Source organism: Mustelus asterias, chromosome 3, assembly GCF_964213995.1.
Source record: "Mustelus asterias chromosome 3, sMusAst1.hap1.1, whole genome shotgun sequence".
Lineage (NCBI taxonomy): Eukaryota > Metazoa > Chordata > Chondrichthyes > Carcharhiniformes > Triakidae > Mustelus > Mustelus asterias.
Genome location: NC_135803.1, coordinates 32,246,675 through 32,262,657, shown reverse-complemented (window position 1 = coordinate 32,262,657; position 15,983 = coordinate 32,246,675). Strand labels below are relative to the sequence as shown.

General features: G+C 42.0%; 1 long non-coding RNA gene across 1 annotated transcript in view; it reads left to right on the top strand.

Annotated features, from left to right (window-relative positions):
- LOC144483387 (uncharacterized) overlaps positions 1-15,411 on the top strand; it is a 32,530-nt gene extending 17,119 nt beyond the window's left edge. The window contains exons 2-4 of the long non-coding RNA XR_013495994.1: positions 9,581-9,719; positions 14,720-14,835; positions 15,275-15,411. This is a non-coding gene — a long non-coding RNA (uncharacterized LOC144483387). The remainder of the gene's footprint in view (positions 1-9,580; positions 9,720-14,719; positions 14,836-15,274) is intronic.
- Positions 15,412-15,983: the final 572 nt, after the last annotated feature.

Here is a 15,983-nt window from a genome sequence, read left to right as displayed (position 1 = left end):
AAGTGACAACAGCAAGAGAATATTGAAAGCACCATCATGTATGCAAGCTGCATAGTCATATATATGGGGGTCTTTTTTACACTGAGTTATTTACCACTTTAAATATCTCACAATATCAAAACAAGCTGTTCACTTTCTGTTTTGCGTGCAGTTGGATGATTAATGCCAGCTTAATCCTTGGGGTGTTATTAATATTTAAAACATTTACACTGCTGCTACTGATATGGGATTACAACTCTCAACTGCTTAGCTATCTTGATCACTTTATTATCCTCCAGGCTGTCTCATGTCAAAAGGTAATGAGGTGACCAGCACTCCATAACTGATATTAAGGAGGTCATCTTTGAACTTGACTTTTGAAATATCAACTTTAGTCTCATGTTTATAATGCACTAAGTCCTTTGCCCTTTGCACTGAATGTAGATAACTATGGATCCGCAGAAATTGCTTAATTGTTGATGGCATTCATTATGCATCTGAGACAGGAATCTTACGCTTTCTTTTGTAATGCTAAGACAACTTTGTTTGGCAGCTCATGATAAACTATTAATAGGGAAATTATATGTGTAAAACAAAATACAAACTGAATAATACATATTGAGCAGTCGCTACTGAGAGGAGCACAGTATTATAGGGAATTACTCTGAGCTTTTTCCTGTTGATTTCCTTCTTTTTCTCTCCTTTTCTCCTGAAGACAGTTTCTCCTTGTGGACTATGAGCCCACGAGCAGCAACCACCCCGTTCCTTTATGTACGTTACCATTTGTCATATATGAGCCCAGGAATATAGCTAACAATTTAAAACATGTACAAGCATCAACCAATCCCTTGCTCCCCCAAACTTCCCATCACAGCTTACCATCCCTGCCGTCAAAATAACATCACCAGTGCAAGAATGGTAAATGCTTCAAATTCCTCAGATTGATTTCCCAGCCTCTATAAGATAAATAGATACAGTATACAATTATGGCGGGCAGCACGGTGGCACAGTGGTTAGCACTGCTGCCTCACAGCGCCAGGGATCCGGATTCAAATCCAGCCTCGGGTGACTGTCTGTGTGGAATTTGCACATTCTCCCTGTGTCTGCGTGGGTTTCCTCCAGCTGCTTCAGTTTCCTCCCACACTCCAAAGATTTGCAGGTTAGGTGGATTGGCCAAGCTAAATTGCCCCTTAGTGTCAGGGGGATTTGTAGGGTAAATACATGGGTTTATGGGGATAAAGCCGGGTGGGATTGTTGTTGGTGCAAGCTCCATTGGTTGAACGGCCTCTTTCTGCATTGTAAGGATTCTATAATTCTATTCTAATTAAATGTCTACATGCGTGAACCTAGCCATTCAGGGGTAGAAGTTAATCTCAGGTAGTGACACAATGTACAGTTATATGCAGCATCTGCGATTCAGGTTCCATTGCAGTCAGAGGCAATATATATAACAGTGTGTATAAACAATGTGCATGACACAATATGTAGTCATATGCAGCACATGCTATTTGTATAAACACAGTGGGGTAATTTTTCCGGTCCCACCTGCCTTGGGGATCATCACGGGCAGGACAGAAAATTTGACGGACCCTTTAATGATCTGTTGACCTCGGGCAGGATTTTCCGGGTCTTGGGGTGGACACGACTGGAAAATCCCGCCCACTGGAATGTGTATAACACAAAGCATATATCCCAAAATGTAGTTACGTGCAGCACCTGCTGTGTATATATACACAGTGTGTATAACACAATGTATAATTATACACAGCACCTGCTATTCAGGTACCATTGCAATCAGTGGCAGTGTGTATAACACAGTGTGTATAAGCAAAGTAAAGCAACAATTACTACGTGTATACACAATAAATGTGTGTAACACAATATGCATAACACAATGCATATAGCACAATGTGCAGTTATACGCAGCACCTGCTATTCAGGTTCCATAGCGGTCAAGCGGCCAACCCAATATAGCCTGTTCTCACCACTGCCCAAGATAAACTTCTACTCCAAAAGTTTCCGAAGTCACGTTCAACACATGTACCTTTTCCAGCATTGCCCACTATCGGCAGTTCAGCTTGGTATACCTATATGCTCAAGCATATACCTTTACCAAGCTCAAGAACATTGAGGCCAATCACAGAAGCCCAACTATCATTGGATATAAACTAATGCAGCACACATTGGGAAGCTAAAAGTAAATTACTGTGGATGCTGGAATCTGAAACGGAAACACGAAATGCTGGGAAATCTCAGCAGTTCTGACAGCATCGGTGGAGAGAGAACAATGCTATCATTTCGAGTTTGGATGATTCTTTGTCAGAGTTGAAGACAACTGGAAATAGGATGAGATTTATTCTGATGCTGTGGGGTGGGGTGAGGAAGCTGTGGGAGCTGAATAGAGGGTCAGCAAAAAGTGGAGGCAAGGGAGAGATTGATAAGGATGTCATGGACAAAAGGACAAAGAGAATGTAAATGGTAGCGAACATGACTAAGAAGGGTGCAGATAGTGGCACATTAAGAGACCAGAATGTGTTAATGGCAGAACAAATGAAAGCAATGTGTCAAAGGACAACCTGAAACAGGGAACAATTGGCCTTCGTGGGGTGGGGAGACAATAGTAAGGGGAAAAATTGGAAAGCGGGATAAACAAAGGGGAATGGGAAAATGAATCAGTGGAAGAATTTTTTTTTAATGATAGAAATGGGTTGAAGGTGGAGTGGAGAGGTTACAGTCTGAAGTTAAGTCTGGAAGGCTGTAAAGTGCATAATCGGAAGATGAGGTCCTGTTCCTCCAGGGCTTCACTGGAACATTGCAACAGGCCAAGGACGGACATGTGGACATGAGAACAGGATGGTGTGTTGAAATGGCAAGCAACAGGAAGGTCTGGGTCATGCTTGCAGATGGACTGAAGATACTCTGCAAAGCAGTCACCCAATCTATGTTCAGTCTCTCCAGTGTAAAATGGACTGCATTGGGAGCAATGAATGCAATAGACCAGATTAAAGAAGGTAGGTGCATGATCTACCAGGACTTGAAGGTTTGGGTTTTAAGGAGAGGGGACTTTTTTCTCTGGAGCGTAGAAGGCTGAAGGGTGATCTTATAGCGGTCTATAAAATAATGAGGGGCATAGATCAGCTAGATGGTCAATATCTTCTCCCAAAGGTAGGGGATTCTAAAACTAGAGGGCATAGGTTTAAGGTGAGAGGGAAGAGATACAAAAGAGTTCAGAGGGGCAATTTTTTCACACAGAGGATGGTGAGTGTCTGGAACAAGCTGCCAGAGGTAGTAGTAGAGGCGGATACAATTTTGTCTTTTAAAAAATGTTTAGACAGTTACATGGGTAAGATGGGTATCGAGGGATATGGGCCAGACGCGGGCAATTGGGACTAGCTTAGGGGTTAAAAAAGGGGCGGCATGGACAAGTTGGGCTGAAGGGCCTGTTTCCATGCTGTAAACCTCTATGACTCTATGACTCTATGTGAAGCACTGCTTCACCTGAAAACAGTATTTGTACCCTTGGGCGGTGAGCAGTGAGGAGGTAAAGGGGCAGGTGTTGCACCCTCCGCAATTGCACGGGAAGGTGCCATGGAAAGGGAGTGGGGTGTTGGGAATGATGGAGGAGTGGACCAAGGTATCCTGGGGACGGGGGCACAGTCCCTGCTCCCTGCTGAATGTGTGGGGGAAGGGGGGGAGAGAGATGAGGGGAAGATGTGTTTAGTGGTGGCATCATGCTGGAAATAGCAGAGGATGATCTTTTGAGTGAGGAAGCTGCTGGGGTGAAAAGTGAGGACGAGGGACTCTTTCCTGGCTATGGGAGGGAGGGGAATGGGTGAGAGCAGCGGTGCGGGAGATGGGTCAGACATGGTTGAGAGCCCTGTCCACCACAGTGAGTGGGAAACTACGATTAAGGAGAAAAGAAGACATATCAGCAGCACGGTTTTGAAAAATGGTATTATCAGAACAGATGTGACAAACGTGAAGGAGATTAGAGAATGGGAGGGAGTGCTCACAGGACATGGGATGTGAAGGGCTGTAGTTGAGGTAGATGTTTGGAGTCTGTGGGCTTACAATGGATACTATGGACAATCTATCACTAGAAATGGAGACAGAGATGTCAAGGAAGAGAAGTGTCGGAGATGGACCATGTGAAAGTGATAGAGGGCTGGAGGTTGGAAGTGAAATTGATAAATGTTTTGGGAAGCTAATTTGGAACCTTCTACTTTGCATGATCTAGAGACTTTACTACTGAAACCAGAGGGGGATCTGCAAAGCTTGCAAAAAAAAAAGTCTCCACAATTTTGAGGGCAAATTCCAATTTTGAGGAGTTGTAGCCCAGCCAATTGGAAAGCCTGTGTGACAGTTGGAAGAGAGACATTTTGTTACAGCATGTTACAGTGTGCAGTACACCTGCCAGAGATGGCTCTCGCTTTGTTGAACACGTATCAGCATCCTTTTCAGCCCTGTATACTAATCCGTGGAGTCCAATTATATTGAAAAGTTCAGCAATTGCCAGACTGAGAAGAGACTTATTAAATATTAAGCGGTTCACCAAACTGCACTTGTTCAGGTCACTGACTTAATCCTTCTTACTTGAAGGTTCACAAAAGTTGTCATGAATTTCATAACTGTCGAATGACACAGATGTGATCAAGCTACAACAGTAATTCACTTCAGTGGAATATTAGCTGGGACTCAACATCACAGAGGAAAGATTGGGGAATAATTTGGCCCTTGTGCCCATTTTTGCACGATAAATTTGGCTTGCCTATGTAAAGCAGGTGACATTGACCTTTTCTGCTTTGTGCTTACTTTTTTCTTACCTTTAACTCTAAATTATAAACTGCTAGAGTGCTCAGTACCTCTGTTAAGCCAACAAGAATAATCCTATCGGAATAGTTATCATCCCACTTCATGTTTAATTTCCGTTCAATATTTTCATTTTATATACGTTCAGGAATTATCTGTTCAGACTGCAAGGGATGTCATTTTTTTCTTCAATTGTTTATAAGCGTAAGAGTAAAGTTGTTGCCCATTGAAAAGCGTTAGTCAAAACACATGCCGGAATTTTATCGCCTTGCCCGCCTGAGGCTCGTAAGATCCTGCCCGAGGCCAATGGAGAATGCCGTTCTGCGAGCCTCGCCCGCCCTTGTTCTGAGGCGGGTGAGGCGGCAAAATTCCAGCCACACTTTGACCACTCACTAACTGATACATGAATTTATGAAGTAAGTAGAGTGGGTGAGAGCTGCCATGTGGATCCTTTTGCAAGTACAGCAAAGCAAATCAAATGGAAAATCATAAACATTAGCTAGACTGTGAGAGAAACAAGATACATCAGGGTGAAATAGATAGCAAGACAAAGGGAGTTATCGCCACAATAAGTGGCAATGTCAAAAAAATTAGAAATTTAGAAAAAATGTTGTTGACATCCCAAGCACTCGGGAACCCCTTTGTGGATACCCACGTCACCAATATGCCCTCGCTAAATCCATCGCACATTCCTATAGAAGGACAGGTCGATGACATTCAGACATTAACAGGGCATTATCTACTGCTCCCAGTTGTAAACAAATAGAGACCTAAATTTTTTTAAATTAATTTGCGGGATGTGAACATCACCAGTCATATCAACATTTATTACCCATCCCTAGTTGCCCTTGAGAAGGTGTTGGTGAACTGCCTTCTTGAACCACTGCAGTCCCAGAGGCATAGGTGCACCCACAATTCTGTTAGGGAGGGAAATCCTGGATTTGGCCCCAGCAACAATGAAGGAACAAAGATATATTTCCAAGTTAGGATGGTGAGTGACTTGGAAGGGAACCTCCTGGTGGTGGTGTTCCCATGCATCTGCTGCTCTTGTACTTCAAATGGTAGTGATCATGAGTTGAAAGGTTCTGCCTAAGGAGCGTTGGTGAGTTCCTAAGGAATTTTGGCAAGTTCCTGCAGTGCATCTTGTAGATAGTACACACAGCTGCCACTGTTCATTTGTGGTAGAAGGATTGAATGTTTGTGAAAGGGGTAGTAATCGAGTGAGCTGCTTTGTCCTGGATGGTGTCAAGCTTCTTGAATGTTGTTGGAGCTGCACTCATCATGGCAAGTGGAGAGTATTCCATTATACTCCTGGCTTGTTCTTTGTAGATGGTGGATAGGCTTTGGGGAGTCAGGAAGTGAGTTAACTACCACAGGATTCCAAACCTTTGACCTGCTCTGATAGCCACAGTATTGAAATGGCTAGTCCAGTTGAGTTTTAGGTCAATGGTAACCCCCAGAATGTTGATAGTGGGGGATTTAGGGATGGTAATGCCATTGAATGTCAAAGGGTGGTGGTTAGACCCTCTCTTGTTGGAGATGGTTATTGCCTGGCACTTGTCAGCCCAAGCCTGGATATTGTCCTGGTCTTGTTGCATTTGGACATGGGCTGCTTGTGTATCTGAGGAGTCACGAATGGTATGGAACATTCTGCAATCATCAGCGAACATCTCCTTCCACCAACACCATCATAGTCCGTGGCCACACAGATTCTGAAAAGATTATGCACAGTTAGGCAAACCATTCTGTAAATATTTTTTAATGCAAAATAACTACACCAACATGTGTATAGTAAGAAAATATTTATACATTGATAAATTTTAGAAGAACCGAATTTTTGCATTTTAATTTGTTTATTTGTAATGATTGCAATAACATTTTTAAAATGTATTTTACCTTATTGTATTAAGCATATCAGTAAACTGCTCAAAATTATCGCAGTGTGAAAACAGTAAATGCTTCATTTGGGAGCAAAGCATTTCATATAAATATTTATCTACCTTCAGTATGGTCCTCTTCCTGATATACTGAATATTACATACCCTTCACATTGAATAGAATGTTCAATATTGAATAGAATGTTCAATAAAGGGAATATTCATTTTCTCCACATAATCACTGGACTGCTACCTAGTATTCCACTGCTTTCACTGCACAAGTTGCCAGCGGACAGGAAGCGAGGGTGTGGGGTACCTCCTTTCACAGGTTCCTATCAGAGCTCCCCTCCCAAAATCATTAGGAAGGTGACCAAAAGTTTAGGCATAGCGATAGGACTTAAGGAGGATCCTCCTTTATCCTCCCCCCACAGCCTCTAAAAACTGAACTCCACCCCTCCCTCACACCACACTGGAGTCCGTCAGACAACCTGTCCAAAGTCCCTGGACGTACCTGAGTTCCAGTTAACGGGGCATGTTATCTTCAGGGACTGCTTGTAGTCCCAGCAGTGGCCACTACTTGACCCTGGAACATCTGGGACTACTGAGCTGCCAGCCAATCAGATGGGTCACCAGCTCTCCAGGGCAGGACATCCTTTCCATTAGGGATGGTAGTCCAATTCTTTAGGCTTCCCACTGGGTATTTTCAGCCCAGTGCAGATGGATTTATTAGCTGGGGGGACTGGTAAACCATCCTGCATAAAATTCACCCCTAAATTTCGCTCACACATCATTCCTACTTTCTCTGGTCTTCATTGGCTCCCTATCCTCTAATATCTCAAGATTAACATAATGTCCTTTGTCTTTAAATCCCTTCAGGGCCTCAGTCTTTGCTATCTCGAAGCCTTCACCTGTCTTACGTTGCTCTTCCGTCCTCCAACCCCAAATTCACTCATTTAACCCTGGCCTCTCTGTACTTTCCACTCCTGTCACCAACCAGAACCCCTTCAGCACTCACTCCACCCCATAATTCTTGCATTGCCATTGGTAACCATACCCTCAGTTGTCAAAATTTCCTCCCTAAACTTATACACCTGCCTTTCTTTTTTATAATCCTCCTTAAGTCTCACTGTTATGACCAAACTTTTGTCAGCTTTCCTAATCTATCATTCTTTTTTTAGAGTCCATTTATTTTCAGTAAAACGTATTCATCATTTTTCTACATGTAAAGGCACAATACGAACGCACGCTGTGTTTTGGGTTACCTCACATCACTGGGTCAGAGAATAGCCTCAGTCCAATGTTTGAGTTCATTATCTAGACTGACACGCCAGTACCGTGCTAAGGAAGTTCTACATCCCCAGAGATGCAGAAAGGTTGCCATCCTTACCTACTTAACCGCTGCTGTGTTGTAAATGTAATTATCATGTAAGGCGTTTTGAGCAAGTCTCCCACAGTCTTTCTCGTGGTGAGTCAGAGGTATGCTGTTGCAAGCAGGAAGTACTGGGGTGAAATGTTGTGTAACTGGATTCTGGACAATAAATTGTATTTGCCACCGTAGGCTGGGTAATAAAGAAGTAAACTTGTTCCCATCAAATACAATGGTTAAAATAGCTGCTAGAGTTGCATAAATAAACAATCCGTTGAATATAATTACTATTTTGCCTCTCAAAGTTTCCCCAGATCAGGTTCAAAAGTTCATGCTGTTTTGATGTCTTTGTGCAAAAAATTGAAATTCACAGTCTTCGTATTGAATCATAGAATGATAGATCGTGGAAGGAGGCTGTTCGGCCCATCGTTTCTGTGCCAACTCTTTGAAAGAGTAATCCAGTCAGTCCCACTTCCTTGTTCCTTCTCCAGAGTCCTGTATTTTGTTTCCCTTTAAGCAATCATCCAATAATATTTTGAACGTTACTGTTGGATCTGTTCCCTCCACCTTTCCAGAAATTTCAGGTCACAATGACTCACTGTGGAAAAATGCTTTATCGTGTTGCCTCTGGTTCTATGGTCACTTAAATGTATGTATTGGTTACCAACCCTGCTGCCACTGGAAACAGATTCTTCTTTATTTACTCTATCAAACCCCATTCTCTGCTCTAAGGAAAAGAACCATTGCTTCACCAGTCATTCCACATAACTGAAATCCTTCATCCCTGGCGCATCCTGGTAATGTCTTCTGCACCCCCTCTAAGATCTTGACACCCTTCCTAAGAATTGAACAGAAGACTCCAGCTGAGGCCTAACCAGTGTTTTATAAAGGTTGAGGATAACTTCCTTTATTTTAAAACTTTATGAATAAAGGCAAAACTTCCATATGTTTTCTCAACAGCCCTCCCCACTAATCCTGCTACCAGTGCCCATACGCATCCAAGGTTGTTTCTGCACCCACTTCAAAATTGCACCATTCATATATTGCCTTTGCTCATTTTTCCTATCAAAAACGTAACAATGAAACATGTTAAAATTGTATCTGCCATGTCTGCCCATTTCACTAGTTTGTCTATGTCCTCCTGATGTCTGTTACTATACCTCTCATTTTTATTACACTTTTGAGTTTTGTATCATCTGCAAACTTTCCAGATATTCCAGATCATGATGACTTCCTGTTACCTATTTAGATCTTTAGGGCTCATCCTGATCCCATTTCAATCACCAGGGCTTCTCCAAATCCTTTGCCACTTAAACTCTGCCAACCCCTTTCCTGCTTGGAGCCTCTTTCCCTTCTCTTTCTTCTTAAATTAGCTGGTGCCTCTAACTGTACCCTGTCTCTGTCTGCTGTCTGGAACCCTCTCTTTAAACTTCTCCCTGTCCCCTCTCTCTTCGTGAACTCTTCCTGTCCCCTCTCTCTGTCCCCTGCCTGGATCACTTGTCTGCAATAGCGCTCCACTCTTGGTGACAGGTTTTCCCTTTTTCCACAGGCGATGCTGGGCCTATCCTCAGCCCAAAGAACTTAAAATGCTGAACTGGGCACGCACGGGCCACTCCCAGTCCACACATGCACGGAAACTCCAAGGTCTGTCAGGATTTGATTTATCGATTTCTGCTCTCAATGAGAAGGTAAATTGGTCTTTGTAACACCTGGCAGTGTGTAATGACAGTAAGGAGTCGAACAACACCAGGTTAAAGTCCAACAGGTTTATTTGGTAGCAAACGCCACTAGCTTTCGGAGCACTGCTCCTTCGTCAGGTGAGTGGGAGATCTGCTCATAAACAGCAAACAGGGCATGTAAAGACACAAACTCAATTTACCGAATAATGAATAATGATTGGAATGCGAGTCTTTACAGCTAATCAAGTCTTAAAGTTACAGACAATGTGAGTGGAGAGAGCATTAGCACAGGTTTTCCAAATTTCTAATTTTCCAAATTAACCTGTGCTAATGCTCTCTCCACTCACATTGTCTGTAACTTTAAGACTTGATTAGCTGTAAAGACTCGCATTCCAATCATTATTCATTATTCTGTAAATTGAGTTTGTGTCTTTATATGCCCTGTTTGCTGTTTATGAGCAGATCTCCCACTCACCTGACGAAGGAGCAGCGCTCCGAAAGCTAGTGGCGTTTGCTAGCAAATAAACCTGTTGGACTTTAACCTGGTGTTGTTAGACTCCTTACTGTGTTTACCCCAGTCCAACGCCGGCATCTCCACATAGTGTGTAATGAAACAGGATTAATTAATTACCTCAAAGTAAAGGATTATCTGGGTAAGAGCTATCATAACATAATTTGAATTTTGAAGGTGAAAACTTTGGGTCTAAAACTAGTGTCTTAAATTTAAATAAAGGCAATTACAAGGGTATGAAGGCAGAGTTGGCTAAAGTGGACTGGGAAAGTGAATTATGATAAATAGTGTCAGACATTTCAGGAGTTATTTCATAACGCTCAACAAAGATGTATTCCACTAAGAAAAGAGAAAGGTGCTATAAGAAAGATACACCATCCATGGCTAATGAAGGATGGTATAAAATTGAAATAACATAGATTATAATACTGCAATGATTAGAGGTAACCCAGAGGATTGGGAAAACTTTAGAAACCAGCAAAGGATAATAAATAAAATAATAAAGAGATTTTGGAGCATGAGAGAAAGCTGACAATAAGTATTTAAAAAATGGTAAATGGTTTTACAAGTATATAAAGAAGGAAAGAGAAGCTAGAGTCAGCATTGGTCCCTTAGAGGGTGAGATTGGGGAATTAATAATGGGCAAGAAGGAAATGGCAGAGACTTTGAACAAGCATTATGTGTCTGTTGTCAATAGAAGATACCAAAAGCATCCCAAGAGTAGTGGAAAGTCAAGAGTAAAGGAATGAAGAATCTAAAGCTATCCATATCATGAGAGAAAAAGTATTGGATACTAAGGGTACAAAATGTCGACAAGTCCCCTGGGCCCATTGGCCTGCATCATAGGTCTTAAAAGAAGTGGCTTTAAAGGTAGTGGATGTATTGGCTGTCACTTTCAAAATTCCCCTGATTCTGGAAAGATCCCAGCTTATTAGAAAACCACAAATGTAACACCTCTGTTCAGAAAGGAGGAAAGCAGAGAGCAGGAAGCTACAAGCCAGTTAGTCTGTCATTGGGAAAATGCTAGAATTCATTATTAGGGCAGTAGCAGCAGGACATTTGGAAAATCAAATGCTCAGGCAGAGTTAACAGGTTTTTGTGAAAGGAAAATCATGTTTGACAAATGTTTAGAGTTCTTTGAGGATATAACAAGCAGAGTGGATAAAGGGGAACCAGTAGATGTAATATATTTGGCTTTCCAAAAGGCATTCAATAAAGTACCACATGAAAGGCTCTTGCTCAAGATAAGAGCTCATTGAGTTGAGGTGATATACTAACATTGACAGAGGATTGATTGGCTAACAAGAAACAGAATCGGGATAATGGGGCATTTTCAGGTTGGGGAAGTGTGATGAGTGGAGTGCAGCAGGGATCAGTGCTGGGGTCTCAACTATTTTTGACCTATATTATTGACTGTATGAAAGGATGGTCTGTTTTCTAGCCAAATTTGCTGATGCTACGAAGTTGGGCAAGGTGCAAGCTATGAGGAGGATGCAAAGAGTTTACAAAGGGATATGGATAGGTTAAATGAGTGGGCAAAAATTTGGCAGGTGGAGTATAATGTTGGAAAATATGGGTTTGTCCATTTTGGCAGGAAGAATAGAAAGCCAGAATATTATTTAAATGGAGAGAAACTGAATAATGCTTCTGTACACAGGAACCTGAACCTTTTATGCGAATCATCAAAAGTTGGTATGCAGGTTTGAATGGAAAGATGATTTTTACTGCTTGTGGGATGGAGTAAAAGAGTAGGGAAGCCTTGCCACAGTCTGTACAGGGCATTTGTGAGATTGCATCTGCTGTACTGTGTACAGTTTTGGTCTCCTTATTTAGGAGGGATGTACTTGCTTGGAAGCAGTTCTGATAAGACTCATTAGATTGATTCCTGGGATGAAGGAGTTGTCTTATGAAAAAGGTTGTGGAAGTTAGGCCTCTACTCGTTGGAGTTTAGAAAAATGAGTGGTGATCTTATTGAAACATAAGATTTTGAGGAGACTTGACAGAGTAGATGCTGGGAGGATGCTTCCTCTCATGGGGAAACTAGAACTAGGGGCAGAGTTTAAAAATATGGGGCCTCCCAATTAAGACAGAGATGAGGAGGAATTTCTTCTCTCAAATGTTCATTGGTTTTTGGAATCCTCTTCTCCAGAGAACAGTGGAGGTTGAGTCATTGAATATATTCAAGCTTGAGGTAGATAGATTTTTAATCAACAAGGAAGTCAAAGGTTATGGAGTTAGGCAAGAAAGTGGAGCTGAGACCACAAACAAACCAGCCATGATCGTATCAAATGGTGGGGCAGGCTTGATGGACTAAATGGTCTATTCCCCTATTTCTTATGATCTTAGGACCCTGAGCTAATTTTGTATCCATGTTATCACCTGATCTTCAATCACCTTGACTTTAATTTTGCTCGCACTGACATTTTTCTTCTCAGTGGAAAGGGAGTGAGGTTAGAGTGGGCTGACTACAAATCCCCTGTTCAATGCAGGTTGCGGTGGGAGCAGTTTGGGTAGTGCAGGCTTATTCCAAACAGGGACTAAAATGCTGCTGAGAGAGAAGCGATGCGAAGATCCAAAAGTAGGAAAGATCAAGTCATCGGGAAAGTGAATAGCTACTAAAGTGAGAGCTAGGGGGTGAAAAAAGCTGATCGAAATACTACTCATTGGGGAAGGGATAGAGAATGGCGCTGAGTGAGTGGTGGAGGATGGCAGGGGGTGGTGGGGAGTGCCTTGCCAAAATGCTGTTCAATGGGGAGAGACACACTGCAACAAAAGAAATCCTGCTGCTTGGGAGGGGTTTAGAGAACAACTGTTGCTCAGAGAAATTGCAAGGCAGTTGGCATTGTGTATCCCAGCAACAAAGGGCAGGAGGGCAATGGGCCGATGATCATGCAAGCCAATTTCACATACTCTTTAATGAAATGTTCCACCAAGTAATAAGAAGGCTGGACAGGCAGGCTACCAGAACAGATATGTGAATGAGAGACCTGGCAAATAAGAAGACAGAGGCTGATGGGCGAAGAGCCTGCCAAGTGTACAGGAAGACAATGGGTTCATTGGGAGAGGGAGGTGTGGGTTTGCAAGGGGCAGCTTCCAGGGGTGTGTAATTGGACTGCCAATGGGAGGCTTGTGTATCAGGTCAAATAAAGTGCAGACATGAATGAAAAACAGAGGGTGTGGTAAGGGTTGGAAGAACTCCCGGAAGAAGCAGCAAGGGTTTTAAAATGTGAAATTATTTGTGCATCTTCTTTATTTATCAATACTGACATAGATGCTGACCACCACAACTAAGATTGAAATGTTTAGGCTGTTCCACAAAGACAGAAATAACCAGAGCATGCACCTACTTGCAAACTGATATGTCTTGTTTTAATATTAACTCTCAATATGCAAAACAGCAGCTGTTGTTTTAACACATAACATTTTGAACATTGCTGAAGTGAGAGGCATGTTACTGAAGGTTTACCTCTTGCCCTCATCAGGAATCACAGTGCCGCATTTCAAACAATCACAATTTATACGATTGGAGAAAAGGACACTGATTGGTTGACAAGTTGATTGTAATTGGCTGAGGCGTTGCCATGGAGAAAACAAGGGGGAAGTATAGGCTCCCCAAGCTCCCCAGCAACTCAATAAAGATGCATATCCTGAACATATTCCTTTTGTATTCAGAGAACAAGGCCCTGTGTATAAGTGGATGCCACGTTGAGCAAGTGTAAATGAGCCACGTTACAAGTTCAACTGATTATCTTAAATTGGTTGTTAGTGTAGCTACTCAATAGCTGTTCAGCAAATGTTGCCCAATCACGGTAATAGTAATTTTCTGAGTATCTAATAGTAGATATTTGGTTTTGGGTTTTGCAAGCGTGAGCAGATGAATACAGTCTGTTTTCTGCTTATTATGAACAACCAAGGGAATAGACTGTTTGATTCAATCAGCCAATCACTGACATACAAGGTGGAATTTACCCGTCCTGCCTGCCACGGGAATCGTAGCGGGGCGGGGGCAAACCATGCAGAGGTCCGTTGACCTCGGGCAGGATTTTTTGGTCTTGGGGCAAACGCGGCCAGAAAATCCCACTCACAGTCTATGTACCTGGCATCATACCGGCATTGGAATTGATATACAACATTGCCCAATTGTGTAGTAGGCAGAACATCATTTGAGACTGATGGCAGCATCCTGTTAGCAGAAGATGCATAACATTGTGTCACATTTAACATGATTTTGATTTGATTTGATTTGATTTATTATTGTCACGTGTATTAACATACAGTGAAAAGTATTGTTTCTTGCACGCTATACAGACAAAATATACCGTTCATAGAGAAGGAAATGAGAGAGTGCAGAATGTCGTGTTACAGTCATAGCTAGGATGTAGAGAAAGATCAACTTAATGCAAGGTAAGTCCATTCAAAAGTCTGACAGCGGCAGGGAAGAAGCTGTTCTTGAGTCAGTTGTTGCGTGACCTCAGACTTTTGTATCTTTTTCCGGAAGGGAGAAGGTGGAAGAAAGAATGTGGGGTCCTTAATCATGCCGGCTGCTTTGCCGAGGCAGCGGGAAGTGTAGACAGAGTCAATGGATGGGAGGCTGGTGAAATGTGACCTCTGCAGGTAAGCAGGAAAATGTTGAGACTTTTATTATAATTTTTCGCATTGGAGTAATATGAATATAGAACTTTACAAATTACGGTGCTGCTTATTCTAAGACAGATGATATGCTGCATTTGAAGGGCAGGAACAATATACAAAACATAACGTGATGTAGTATTCTGCTGCTAAAATGTAGGTTGCCTCTTCGTTCCAGGCTATAAGGTATAATTGTCTCACAATCATGAAATGAATGCTCATGCCAGTCAGGTCAGCTTAAAGATCAGAGTTCTGGCTTTGTTTGTGGGAAGGTCAATTATAATGCTGCACACTGATATTTACCTCTGGTATTAAAGTGTGATTCAGATGTTTAAATTAATTTGGCTGCTGGAAACCCCATGACATGGCGCATAATATGTGATGCCAGATTAGCATCTAGCCTTTATTTTATTTCTATTTCTAGATTCTGAAGCAAGGAAAAATATTTTAAAGAGCTTTCCCAGTAGGAGAGCAACAATGAGACACCATTACCAAAGGCTTGAGAAGAACATGAGACTAATCTGGAGTCACAGTGGAAGTGAGGAAAGATCATGTTACTCATGCAAGGTTATGATGAATAAAACTGCTAAACGATCTTTATCCTTGTGATTTTGTCAGGTTGGACAATGTCGATCCTGTCACATGTGAATAGCTGAACAAGGAGGAATTTCTGCTTTGCTTATCCACAGCAAAAACCACAGTCCTCAATGTGACCCTACCCAGAGTCCATGATGTGAAGGACCATGTATACCAAAGCGCAGGTGAAAGTTCCTGATGGCAATGCAAAGCAAGGCTTGAAGCAACTTTAAGTTGACTCCACTGAACTGTTCAAATGGGATGTTGTATAAAAGGACAATGCCCTTTAAGGTTGTGCATAAGAATCCACTTGTATGTATCTGCAATTTATCTGAAGAATTTTAGCTTAAGTTATGATAATTAAAATACAATTGACATCCATTTTTCTGAATTAACATTCTGAACTGCCAATCTTACTTTATTAAGCCATTGCTGGACATTCTGAAAACTTACAAATGGTTATAACGTATAATGTAGCTGTTCCTTTGGTAGCGATACAATTTAGAAGCCCATTTTATTTTCACGCTCAGGAAGGATGTTTTTTGAGGAACAAACGT